Below are 14,086 nucleotides of genomic sequence, written 5' to 3'. Positions count from 1 at the left end.
TGATTTCAGTGCCTTCTCTCTCTGCCGGCTATTTTTAGAGGTAGAGGGGGAGGGTGGGGGGCAGAGAGAGGGGAGGGAGGGAAGCAGACTTCACATTTTCCAGCCACTCCTATCAGTAACGACATCTCGTGCACTGCGTAGTAACGAACCGGGAGTACGTGCCAGGAACACAGGCGCATGTTGGTATTTCTCATTACAACAAAACACACCATGTACATATCATTATGATTAGGGATAAATGTAAACCCTGCAGTTTGAAGGCAAGTTCAGGGGGCAGAGAGAGGGGAGGGAGGGAAGCAGACTTCACATTTTCCAGCCACTCCTATCAGTAACGACATCTCGTGCACTGCGTAGTAACGAACCGGGAGTACGTGCCAGGAACACAGGCGCATGTTGGTATTTCTCATTACAACAAAACACACCATGTACATATCATTATGATTAGGGATAAATGTAAACCCTGCAGTTTGAAGGCAAGTTCAGCTTTGTAGTTCGTAGATATGCTGTGGGTGCAAAGACAGGCTGCCTATATTGGATATAGAATCGTCATGACTAGAGGTGGGCAATCTGGGCGAAACATATTTTAAAAAAAAAACACAACATATTCTACAAAAAAATTAAATACTGTAAATTTGCACTTGCTTCACAGAACAATTATGGATTGACAGTATTTTTGAATGACAGTTCGTTCACTGCGTGTTTGTCAACTTTGCGAGGTTTGCGTGAGTGTTACTCAGCTCATCTTTGCTATCATGGTGGTCTTGGTTGTGGAGTGGCGAAAGTCATCTATTGGGATATTTGAAACAAAAAATGGTGCTTCCCTTGGCCGAGTCACCTGACTGTATCCTGCCTGCTGATTTGCAGAAGCAAGACTACATGCTGATTCGCCTAATGATTTCATCACTTTTTCCTCACATTTCTCAAGACATGCCCAATGTCGATGTCTCCGAATGCGGCACCTTTCGCCACAAAAAACGTTCCCATAATTGTAGAGTCAAATTCATCTGAGCTTCTAGCCAAGTTAGCTAAAAAGTGAAGTGCTTTATTGTCAAACCTGCAGCTTGTGTCCGCTTCTGCCTGCCAATCGGGTGAATTGTAATTGAAAGACACCGCGAAGATTCACTTAACACTTCCCACAGCGCCTACAAAATAAAAGATTCCACATATTCCAGCTCCGAGGACAGGATTATTTTGACCAAGTACGACAATAACGTGTGTAACTGCGCGAATGTTTTGATAATTTGACAAAAATTAATGGATTTCACAATCAAAACGCGTGCGCCTGTTTCCGAATGATGGAATTCCCGTCAGGGCGACGGATGTCTTTAAATCCTGTAGTAGTAGCAAACAAGGTGTCTGAGGTGTAAGGCTCAGAATCCTCACACTCCAGAAGCAGTAGTCACGACAGGAAAGGACAATGTTTTCCAGATGTATTTTCTCAAACGGGTGGTGCACAGGCATACATTTGAGGTTGCACCAGAGCCGAAACAATGATGACATAAGGCGTATGCAATAACCGGCTCTGATGCAAAAGAGGATCGGGCCAGAAGACTCAAGAAGGACAGGGCCAGATTAAATTAATGCAAGGGAACAAGCAGAGTCGGAACTTCAACCTAAGCCTTTGGTCACAAGGAGAAAAAACACTGACCTAAAGTTATTCCAGTTTTTGGCGGGGGGGGGGGTTAATTTGTTCTGCCATTGCTGCACAAATAAGAGCAATGCATTGTACATATTGTTCGTGGATTCAAAATGGGGAAGCAAAATAATAGTTGGTCGTAGTTGAGTAAATAGAATAAAAGAAATTCCAAATGACGGCTGACTCACAAACAATCCCAACACAGCTTTATCAAGATGCTCTTATGTCCTAGTAGAGGGCTAACAGTTAATCGATTACTTGTCAATTTATTAATAAATATGAAACTGTATAATTGACTCACATTGAAATGCAATTTTGATCAACCAGGGAAACACATTTGATATATGAATATTTGAAAAATAAAAATAATTGGCAAACAAATTCTGCAAATCTGCGGGTGCAGAATCACGAGTATGCAGAGGTGCATTGTTGACGTTGACAGGTTTGGCGCTGCGTCATGAAATCTTTTAGCCAATGTGGCGAAGCAGAATAGAAGTCTAATAGCCACATGTGAGTGTAGTTAGCCACGTCATGTCGTAGTGCCGCCTGTCTCGCTGCCATCTTGCTCATGCACATGGCCAAGACATTGTAGCCCAGACACCACAAAACACAACACTCTAGGGAAGAGATTTTGTTTTTTTGGTTATGAGCATAGCTTAATGGCTAACTACATGTTGTAGTGGTAGTTTGTGTTCTAATCATGCTCGAGATACAGAAACATGGTAAAATTCAGACGCAGCATGGAGCCACATTTTTGGAGCGAGGAAAAAAAACGACTGCTTTATGAATGTGCTGAATGACATGAATAAAATGTGTTTGATTGACGGTATGAAGTGAGAAGCGGAATCGACGGCTTACTTGCATCACAATGTTTAGATCGAGATATTCCAACTGCAATGTGTATGGGAGTAACTCTGTCCACTCACGCATATAAAACGGGTAATCCCCAATGTTTCAGAAACCAGAATTCTGACCTTAAACCGGATATTGACAGCATGGAAACGTAGTCATTGTCAACAAGTTTGAGAAAAATGAATGTACACTACGCCTTTTATCCCAAATCCTTACACCACTCTGGTTGCTGATAGCAGCTGATCTTTGGCATAAATCTGTCAGCAGCTAATAGCAAATTCTGCTTGTAATGATGTGTTTGTACAAGGTGCCACAGTCTTGATGAGGATGGAGTATCACGAAGCAGGCATTTCCTTTTTAGAAAGGCGGTTCCCGTTTCTCTTTTTCGTTTGTCAAAACATTCAGCGGATGTGGCGATAAGAGTACAAAATACACATGAAGTGGCTTCTCTTATGACAAACACACTTGCCTGTGCTCATCCGGGCTTCAGACAATATTACCGTATGACACTACCAGGTCACAGGGTACATCCTGACAGAACTGATGCCAACAGCCAAACATTGAACTGAAAACATGACACAGGGATGGGTTACATGCAGGAGGGGCACTGCGAGTTTCACGTGAGCATAGGCGGAGCAGTCACCTAAATTAGGTCAGTCTGATGTAGATTAGGCCAAAGGCCCGTGTCACCAGAATCCTCTTCATTGGCCAAATATGTTAAGTAGGCGTAGGAGTCAAACCAATATTGCAGTAACACGCAACTATAACAAACAAGATTTAGGATACGACACACAAGCACAGATATTCTTGACGTAAGGGTATCATTTGTGCTATAGTACTGAACAATGGGAGCTGTGCAAATGAAGCGGACAGTCAAACGAAAATAAAAGTGACCAGTTGTGTAAAAATTACAATGACAGTTGGGCACGTGATGCAGAGAATCATCACACAATTTGAAGTGCTCGATACAATGTCGAGTGTCAAACAACGGCTGATAGCAAGATGCTGGACATAAACCAAAGCACCTCTTCTTCCGCCTGGTTGTTGGGTGAAAGTCTGTCTAAGTGCTTTTAGGAAGTGATGCATGTCAAATGTGGCCGAAATGCAACCAGGTCACAAAGAGTGCTGCCAGAAGGGATTGGGTTATAGAGAAAAATACAGAAGGATACTGCTCCTGGCCATTTTTTAAAAGCCCCATCGAGCTGCAGTCTCACATCCTCCCTGGCAACACACAGCTCATTGCAGATAGAACTTTAACAATGGACACAAGGGTTTCAATTCAACTGACATATCGACATGAAAAAACTCAAAATTGTTATAGTGGCCTACTATAATTTTATTTGTGCAGTTTGTTGTAATGTAAAGGTTGACATGTCACAGAAATGGACGGGGGCTTATACTGGAAACTTTGAATGATAGACAATATTTGATACACTACTAGTCAAATGTTTGGACACACTTTTATCATGATACCAAGTCAGAATCTTTTGACAGTTTGTGGTGTATGGGCTACGGGTGGGTAGCGATCGCCGGCACTAAACTAACCCAGAGGTTTGAATTTTTAAAGACTGTAGTATTGATGAGTTCAAAGCTTAAAAGTTCTGTTTGTGGAGAAATTACTTATATTCATTTTGGGTTGATTTAGTCGATGTGAACGTTATTTTGCACCCTCCACTTCAGATTTCATTTCTAACAAAAAATGAAATTAACACGTCCATCTTAGATGCATGTTCACAATCGGAGACAAGGTATCTCGCCCCACTGCTTTGCCCCACGTGAGAGCCACCTTAGCAGCTTTTAAATTCGTTCCATCCTTGCCGACATCTTCAACTTCCCTTGAACAGCGAGACGCATGGCAACTGCCCAAAACAAAATACAGCCAAACTAGAACACTTGGCATCCCCGTGGATGTCATATTATGCAAGCGGCCATCATGTTGTGCAGGGGTGTCGAACTCATTTTCATCGTGGGCCATATTTTAGTTACAGTTTCCCTTGGAGGGCCTTTATGACTGAAAATTTAGTCAAGAATAACGGTGTACTCCACTTTTGTTTAAGTTACTGTTATGACGAGTTTGGTTACAAGAAAATGCTTACAATATCCTTATTTATTACAGATGAGAATTTTAAATTTTGGTACCGATTTTAGCTAGCATCATGGAAGTTCACATTTGATTTGCTTTCGCGGGCCACATAAAATGAGGTGGCGGGCCGGATCTGGCCCCCAGGCCTTGAGTTTGACACGAGATGTTGTGGGTCACCACTGTACAACAGTGAAATAAAAAAGCAGACCTAAGTATCTCTCGATCCCAGTTTGAGTATAGGTACATTTTAAATGTTAATAAGTGTCAAGAAGAATAGTGAGGCCAAAAATAAAAGGCCTGAGGGCATGTAACCCATTTTGTTTTGTAAAAACTAGAGCAAAATCCTGGGGGTACAAAGGAGCATAGATAAAGTGACACAGTTCTGATCAGAACGTTCCAACAGATGCTTCGTGATTTCTCTGAAAGAAAATGCAATATTTTTTTCTCCCACTTTCTAAATGTTCTTGAGCAAATGACAAGCGTTTAATTTTGCACGCTATTGCGTTATTGGAGTGCAATCCACCACAAGTCAGCATTCAGCCATCACATTACTTAAGTTGGTACGAATCGGAAGAGGACGTTTCAGCCTTTTTATGCTTTGAATTAAATATAAGAGCGTCATGTTCAGTTGAAGCATTGCGTGATTGAACAGCAAAGGAAAAAAATTTAAACCAGACCATGATGTTACAGAACAAATTGGAATTGTGGTGAGTCCATCATTGTGGTAACATAATATTGCTGAAAATGTCAGATGATTGCAGACATCAAAGTTGAAAAATTATGTTCTGCCTAAATGCTGTGCTTCAAACTTCCACTGGTCTTTGCCATAATCCGGCTGCCAAAAGAAGAGATTAGTTTCACCCCATTACCATCAGCGTTGCATACGACCACTTTATTTTGCCTGTCATCACTACTACTTGGTTCACTTCAGTGACATCTTTGTCACTTCCTGTGTGAAGGGAGATTTAGATTACGGTCTGGCCATTCATTTTCCAAGGCCCCCATGTAATAAATTGATTTACTGTTCTCATAATAAAAAAAATATATAAACAAAATTATGACTAGTCATGTATATGCATGTTAACATATTACTCATCTACATTCACTAAAAACATCTGCACAGCACATGAATTTTTCTATAGTTTTAAAGAGAGTTGGCAACAATTGCAAACTCATTTTTGCTGTTTCTTGCAAATCATTATCACAGCGAATCCCCTTCTTCCATCCACCATGCAGGAAATAATTTTGCTAAGATGAGGATAGCCTGTGACAAAAAAACAAATTGTTTAGGACAATATATTTGCCCAGAAACTATCACAATAAACCCTAAATAAAAGCTCAAGTTATTAAATAAGGCTTATATGATGCACATAGACTGACGTAGGACTGGGCAATTAATTGAAATTTTGTCATGATTTTGGCTTCTCTTGACATTTTGAATGATATAATCAAAGAAAAACGACATAGTGTATTTGCAAAATTTCAATGCATTGTAGCGGTACAGACTCTGTATGCTGGTCTTGCGGTAAATTCGTTTACCCGAAACATATCTGGTGCCGGGTACCATTCTCTTCAAGTTCCTGGTAGGCGAAATGAATGTTTGCAGAACTGATGCTGCATAAACAGCCAAATAGGACAAAAAGAGCACAGAATAGGATAACTGTTAGCCAATAAGCATAGTTGCTCATGCTATAACGCTACTTGGCTACCAATAGTGATACTGTAAAGCCGCGCCTCATTAATGACATTGAGTCGTGCGTGTCTATGAATCGACAAGACACAAGCGAACCAAACTGAAAAGGTCAAAACAGTTTTCAAAAGTCCTTCCATTCCAGGTGTGCATGTCAACTTGGCACAGTGGCGAGCACGCTGACGAACAGCAGAGGGAACAAAGCCCTGCGACTGACTGCTGAGGACGTATGTGAAAAAACATACATGTCAATGACCATTCATCATGGTCAAACGCGCATGTCAATGCCCAATTATCGAGACTAGAAGAAATACATTGTGTCCCATTTTATTCATATAAAAAGTGAAATTATATATTATATCGTTAATTATTGTGATGGGCCCACAAAAGGTCCATTGGCATAGTCCTGAGCCTTCGTCCCCCCACCTGACAGCAGGAAGCATTTTTCAAAGCCTTTTTTGAAAACCATCGATTGGCGCATACTCAGAAGGGTCAGCTTGTCTTCGTGTTTGTGAGATTATGTGTGATCGTGCAAAGACTTTGCCTTGCAGGACTAGATTGTAGACCGGTGATGGAACGTAATCTTTAGGGTGTCTGGTGGTATGTGTTGAGATTATCTGAACAGACCACATACTCAAAAATGTTAATGGTTGATTAGTTTTTATCTTTAAGTTATCTGTCACGGATAAAGTTTCTTAATTTTGAAATATCCAGGTTTGTTCCAGGCTGAATACACATGCAGAGGAAGTTACAAAATGAAACCGCCACATAACAATTCTACCACAACAGGATGATGCAATCAAAGTCATTTAAATTGGCACCACATCCCATTATTTGAAAATTCTGATTTTTTTTTTCAAATATAAATAAATACATCATTAAAATTAGCTAAAAACATACTGAATCATGGGGGCGGGGGATGTCTGAACGATTAACTGGCTAAAACCATATAATCCCACAGAGTGAAACACAGACTAAGAATATAATCCCATTTCTATGTACCATTTGGAGATTAAAAATACACATAATCATAATGAAAATCCTACCGTGAAAACAATAGACACCCCCTTAGTTCAAATGGCTTACATTGATACAAGTTAGCCAAAAAGAAAAAGTAATCTTGTAATGACCCCTAATAATATGTCAGTCGGAGTGAATCAATCCTGCAAGTGACGGGTGATCTTTCCAGGTGGGACAGCAACCAACACTACTAAGGATATACTGTATGTATGTAGAAAGTGGATGGAAAGTGGCAATATTTCGTAAAAAAACAAATTCCAATGAGGTTGGGAAATTGTGCTACCTACATAAACAGAATACAATGATTTTCAATGGGAGACAGGTCTGGACTGCAGGCAGGTCAGTCTTATAACCACACCCTTTTACTGCAAAGCCACACTGTTGTAACAACAGCAGAATGGTGTTTGGCATTGTTATGCTAAAATAAGCAGGAGCATCCATGAAAAAAAAAACATTGCCTTGAATGCAGTATGTTTCTCGAAAACATGTATGTACCTTTCAGCATCAATGGTGTAAATTACCCATGCCATTGCCACAAACACAGCCCCATAACATCACAGATGCTGGCTTTTGCATCCATAACAGTGGTTCTTTTCCTCTTTGATCCAGAAGACACAATGTCCACAATTTCCAAAAATAATTTCAAGGGATTAGGATCTTTTTTTTTTTTAAATTGACAAACGTACTATCACGACAGTCACACGTTGACTTCGAAGCGAACTAAATTTCCCACGGCACTGATTGGACAAGCCATGTCATGTGATCATCTGCAGCCAGTGATGGTCAAGCGGGCGTGCCATAACGAATTGAAATGTTGAGTCGGGTGTGTCTTAACCTCCATGGCAGAGGCTCCGTCGAACCCCTGAGACCGACTCACCGAACCCCTGGGGTTCGGTCACCCAGGTTAAGAATCACTGCTCTAAAGGTTCCACAGCATTTAGTCGATCTCTCGCATACACTCGGGTGGAACCCGCAGATTCTCATATTAACGGATTCAAAAAATATATATATTTTAAAAATATTTTTCAAAAAATTTAGGGGTTAAGGTGGGGGATTGTTTTTTCCTCTTATATGTATATTGAATGTTTATTCACATTTTTGGAAGAATTCTGGGGCTGGTAAAAATATTTTTCCCCCAATGCATTTGAAATGGTGTCAATTGTATGCGGATTTTCTTTAACCACAAAGATAATCAGTCTCCTTTCATGGAGGACGACAGTAATGGGAGAATATTTAATGATAAAAAGATGGATATTTTGCCAATTTTACATGAAAAAGGTATCTAAATGATTATCATTTAATTGTATATTCAATTAGTTGTCAGTTAATCATTTAATCTTTTTCACTTATTGCACAGGTGTTCTGGAACGTAACCCCTGCAATAAAACGGGCTTTACGGTTATCAAGTTGACACATGGACACAACACGCACTAGGACCATGCAAGAAATGTAAATGGGGTGTCACTTATATCTGTTTTTCTACCTTGGGTACTCAAAGCGCTGTACACTGTTACTATATTCACCTACTGATGACACAGCATCAGGGGGCAACTGAGGGCTCAGTATCTTGCTCAAGGACACTTTGACATGGTCACAATGGCCAGGGATGGAACCACCAACCTCTGGGTTGGGAAATGACCACTCCACCACTGATCCATAGCATCAATCTTTATCAGGTGTCACCAACGTGGTGCCCGCGGACAACGGGTGGCCCTCAAGGACCACATAAGTAGCCCACAGGCCTGTTCGAAATACAGCTAATCAGTGGGACATTGGGATTTTCTAGGAACATTGTAGAGACAATCGTTTGAAAATGTTGCAATGCATGTCTATATACAGTGAGAAATCATTAACAAGGTCAGTGTCTTCACATAAACCAAGATCATTATTAATATCATAATAAATGTTTACGGTACTTTGAGCGAATGTGTTATTTCATAAGTGTGTATAAGAATGGTAGCCCATTGCATGAATCAGTATCCAAGAAACACACAATTGCTTTAGGTGACCCCTGGGCTGTACTGTAAATGACACTTGGCCACCCTAATCACATTACTTAGACAATTTAACACATTGAATTTGGATGATCCATTTTCCCCTCACCAAGTTAGCAGTGCATTGTGCAATGAGTCTCAAGGGAGCACAACAGTGTGTGCGTGTGTCAGTGCAATGCACCTCCTATGGAAATCAAATATCACAGTCATTGTCGAGAAAAATCCCCGACATGTTTGTGAGACAGCCGCCAGCCACAACTAAGTTGTAACGTTCCTTGAAACCATGATTGGCTATGACTGGAAAGCATGTGCAGTGACAGTGAAGATGTACAAGGAAAAAAAATTCCCCACGGTTACGCCATGGTGTTACTGACTATTGGTATTTTTTACAGGCTGCAAAAACAATGAACATACGCACATCACCACTTAGGGATGGGCATCAAAAATTGAGAGAAACTGGACCTGTTTCGACGTTTTCGATTTCAATGGCTAGTTTGCCTCTTGGAAGCCATTGAACACGAACAAAAAACTACCATTAGGAAGTGTGCGAGCAGAGCACTGGACATGAATGAAGAACAACCAGCAGAAAGTGTATGCTTGATGGTTGCGAGATGCGATAATGAATAGTTCGCGACTGATATCAAAAGTGAAGCTGAAATTTGTTTCATAAAAAGCCCGTCTTCTTTTTAGTGTAACTAAACACATCATATTGGAGGAGGTTGCCCTTCAAATATAATAAAACACCTCTGCATGGCCCATCCTTGATATTTCTGTGCTGACTCTCTCGCTTCAGCTTTGACCCTCAGCCTGGTACCACACAAGTCAGAATCAGGGAAATACAGCCAAGTCAGAATCAGGGAACTACATCTAATGCAGTGCTTCTCAATTATTTTTTGTCATAACCCCAAAAGGAAGATGAAAATATTTTGCGCCCCTCCAAACTCTCCATCTCACCTTTAAATAGTATCATTTGTCTATAAAACTCTTAAGTATACCTCTGCAGCGGTGTTGTACTCCAATGCGCACTCTGGCAATGAGAACGCTGCTGCCACCGACTGGAGAGGATGTGCAATTACATTTTATTATAGGATGAAAAAATAAAAATAAAACAGGAATGCATCTTATTTTGTTCACAAAGTTAATCACATCTGAAGTTGGATAAAACAGACTGCTGAGGTTAGAATACAATGACAAAAGGCCACATACCACAAACGGTTATGTTGACATGCATACATTGAATGTGATCAGAAATGGATTTGCAGTTCTTACTGTTCATTCATTCATGCACTACCAGTCAATTCGCTATCTTGTTGTCTTACATCTAACTGAACTCGCCTGACCGGGAAACAAATGGCCTTTAAACATCACTTGGACATTTTTTAACAACAGGGAAATGAAGGCTAGCGGCCCAAAGCTCGAAGTCATCCGGCGCTAGGCAGCTGTCTACGAGTGGGAGAAAAGGCGCTGATGAGGAAGGCTTTGAACGCCATCTTGTTGAGTGCAGCTACTCGGGCCCACAATACAGGAACCCATTCATTGGAGGCGCTGCGGGGTGGGGACACACCAGCTATACGAAACCCGAGCGAGTAAATTATAACGATTCTTTAGAAGAGAAGTTAAAAAAAGGAAATCCACACGACGGCTAAAACTGACTGCACCCATTCGCGAGTTGTCCAGCTCGACGCGAAGTTGCTAAAAGCGGCATCTTGTTGCCCCTTGGTTTGGGGGAGGCGCACGACGATCAACACGTCCGACGAGCAGCTTGCTCGACATATTAACCATATCATGCCACGCACACGAGGTCATATTGCTGTTTTAGCACAACCGACCCGAGAAATATCATTTCAACCTGTTTTATTTTCAAGAGGGACGAGCGAGCGTGCGAAGCGACCGGGTATGGGACATGGCCGGTGTAGCTGCTAACAGCTCGCTCGCCTTGCAACACACCCCAGCTCGAGATAACAGGATTGCACCGAGCCAATTAGACTCATTTTCTCTACATTACATTGAGAAGTTCACCCAAGACCCAAAAGTGTGTAAATTATTTTCCGCATTAGCGTGCGGGGCTAAAATACAATTTAACACATTTGTTTGATACAAGTCAACAATGTCGCCATGGGCTAATTAGGATGGTATGAAGTTGTATCCCCGTGCAGCCTGATTATTATTACTGTTAAAAAGTTAAAAGTGATTCAACACCAGACTCCGCTCGCTTTTGTAGATCCACTTGGATTGTTTTAAAGCGGCAAATTTGACTAAAACCCTCCAGCTCCGACACTCTCGGCAAATAACGCGTTACGCAAATAATCTGAGCAGAACAAATAGTAACACCCTGAGGGTGAAAACATCATTCGCAAACTTCCACCAACACCTGACCGAATTATGTCACGATCGGGCGAAACACACCCATGAGAGCCACGCCAGGCTGCGGCCACTGCTGGGCTAACTTGCTTGGACTAGCGACAGAAAACGGGGGGTGGTGTCGGCGGCGCTTCGGGTTTGCGAAGAAGCCATTTTTAGACTCGCTTCGTTGTCAGCTGTATGATGCTACGATTTGCACCACAACAGGAAGGATTTTTTAAAAAGTGTTTCGCAGAGGCCAGAAGTTGTTTCGGTAATTTCAGAGTCTGTAAGTTTGAAGGCTAAGACCATTAGCAGATGAGATTTATACCACCTTAGGATGTAGGAAAGACATGGAAAATATGGGCCGACATGTCGACTTACTGGCAACAAACAGGATAGGAATTTGTGGTTCAAACAAACCCTTATTTTGCAAGGGGAAATTGTCGAAAAAGGTTAAATTAGTTGGAAACTAGAGGAGCTAGTTAACGTGGAAAACTTTCCTAAATAATCGGTTATAATAGTACAACAGTACCAACTTAAAATGGGAACATTTGATGCAAAATCTAGACAAATGTCCTAGGAACAATCTACTGTGCCTTTCGAAACTGACCTCCATTCTACTAGTGAGAGTGGCGTGCTAACGGCACAACCAACCAACCAACAAGCCAGCAAGGTAACCAACTAACGGAGGCACTCAAATCAGTTAACCCCTTGGTTCATCTCCGCAGCTTTAGCTATCCACATACAGAATACATGATATGTATGGCAAAAATTGGAAGAAAAAAATACGTAGGTTCCTTACCTGCTTTCAAATGAAATCAGCGCTTAAAATCACATCGGCTGGAAACAAGTAAAAGCTCGTCTCTCCTCTCTCCAGCCAGGCGCTCAGTGTAGCTAGCGAAGAGCGGCACTCCCCGAACACAGTTTTGAAACCCGCCAAGGAGGGGGGGGGGGACACACCGGCACAGTCGAGCAAATATGAGGCAGTTATTCACCCCGAGATAGGCGTTCACAGTTCCGCGTGAGCACTCTCCGCAGCCGCCACAAATTCCACCTTGACGGCAAAAAACACCCTGGTCCTACAACGTCGTCGTCCCTCTTTCCTTCCTCGGCGTCAGGATCTCAGCTGCTTCTTCCGGCGGCCATCAAACAGCAGAGATGGGCGCGGTAACCCTGCACTCAGCTCCGGGAAACCCCACGCTCGGGAGGCGTCACAACGCACGGCCAAGGGTCGGCGACCACTTCAAGAAATCAGGAAATACTGCCATCTTTGGTTACTCCGGTCATATATACTATATACACACAGGGTGGGCCAAAGTAGTTTCGTTAAAAATACACTTATTTATTACAGTTACATTAATTCAACATTGTTTAATTGTGTATATTCAAAGCAGGGTTTCGAGCCAAGGTTCAGGTTTCTTGCTTGGGTCAGGGTCTCGAGTGGTTAGGGTTTTAAACAAGGGTTGTCATTACAAATTAAGGTTTCAAGCCAGTGTTATTTTTTTGTGTAAGGTTCTATGCTTGTGTTGGCATGGGGGAGACCCTACTTTTCTTTGTTCTTTCATTCTTCAGTCCTTCCTAAAATGTCCCCTTCCTTTCATACGATGCTTCCTTACTATACTTGTTTCCTTAATTCCTTGAACTCCTTTGTTTCCTTCCTTAAAGGCCTACTTTTTGCCCATCCTGTGTAATGGCAATAGTAAATTTTAAACACAATAACCCCAGGAATAAGTACAATCAATTTGCAATTGATCGAAATTTCCCCTAATGGTTATTTAATATGTGCTGCTTACTGTGCCATGTTCCGTTGTGTCGTTTCACTCAAATCAAATGTGTCAAAATTAATCGATTTAACAACAACTAATTGCTCATCAAATTAATTGACAACTATTCTCATCATCGAGTTGAAAGGGGAATGGGTTTGCAATTTTTAAACTGGCACTAAGATTTGAATGTATCCTCACTTACCAAAACATGTTTACATGCACCATATGAATGTGCATGGAAACAAGCCATTCTTAGACATGGCTGTCACATTGCTAAGATGACTTAGTCACAATGGAGTGTTGTGTTGTTATCCCCGTTTTGCCTCGAGAGCTGTCCGATTAATTTGTACTTTTATCACTAACCGGAGATCAATTATCCAGCCAAGGAAACCAATAAGGCTGCTTGCTGTATGTCCCGACAAGACGGCGAGGTTGCATGTGCATCCGTGTGTGCAAGGAAACAGTCCTCGATCATGACTTCTATGTCTATGGATATTGTGGACCAAAGCAGATACTGAATCAAGATTGATGATCACTTTATGGAAAAATAGTCAGTTGCATCAGCTGTAGAGTGCATAACCTGCAATTGACATGTAGTCGACCCCGCAACAGCCTCAGAAGTGCATGTCAAACTAGGATGTTTTTAGCTCAGTAACAGTGTCTCTCACCATTCACATGTACACTTACCATGCCAGGAGTTTT

The 14,086-nt window shown here is 41.6% G+C and overlaps 1 protein-coding gene across 2 annotated transcripts in view; it reads right to left on the bottom strand.

Moving 5' to 3' along the window:
• gnb1a (guanine nucleotide binding protein (G protein), beta polypeptide 1a) overlaps positions 1-12,803 on the bottom strand; it is a 30,490-nt gene extending 17,687 nt beyond the window's left edge. The window contains exon 1 of one of the 2 annotated variants that reach the window (XM_019863010.1): positions 12,421-12,803. The gene's annotated coding sequence lies outside the window, so the exon portion shown is untranslated. The remainder of the gene's footprint in view (positions 1-12,420) is intronic. The other variant, XM_019863011.1, reaches the window with a different exon arrangement.
• Positions 12,804-14,086: the final 1,283 nt, after the last annotated feature.

This window comes from Hippocampus comes, unplaced genomic scaffold (genome assembly GCF_001891065.2).
Source record: "Hippocampus comes isolate QL1 unplaced genomic scaffold, H_comes_QL1_v1.1 scaffold1, whole genome shotgun sequence".
Taxonomy (NCBI): Eukaryota; Metazoa; Chordata; class Actinopteri; order Syngnathiformes; family Syngnathidae; genus Hippocampus; species Hippocampus comes.
This window is presented reverse-complemented; position numbering and strand designations above follow the sequence as displayed.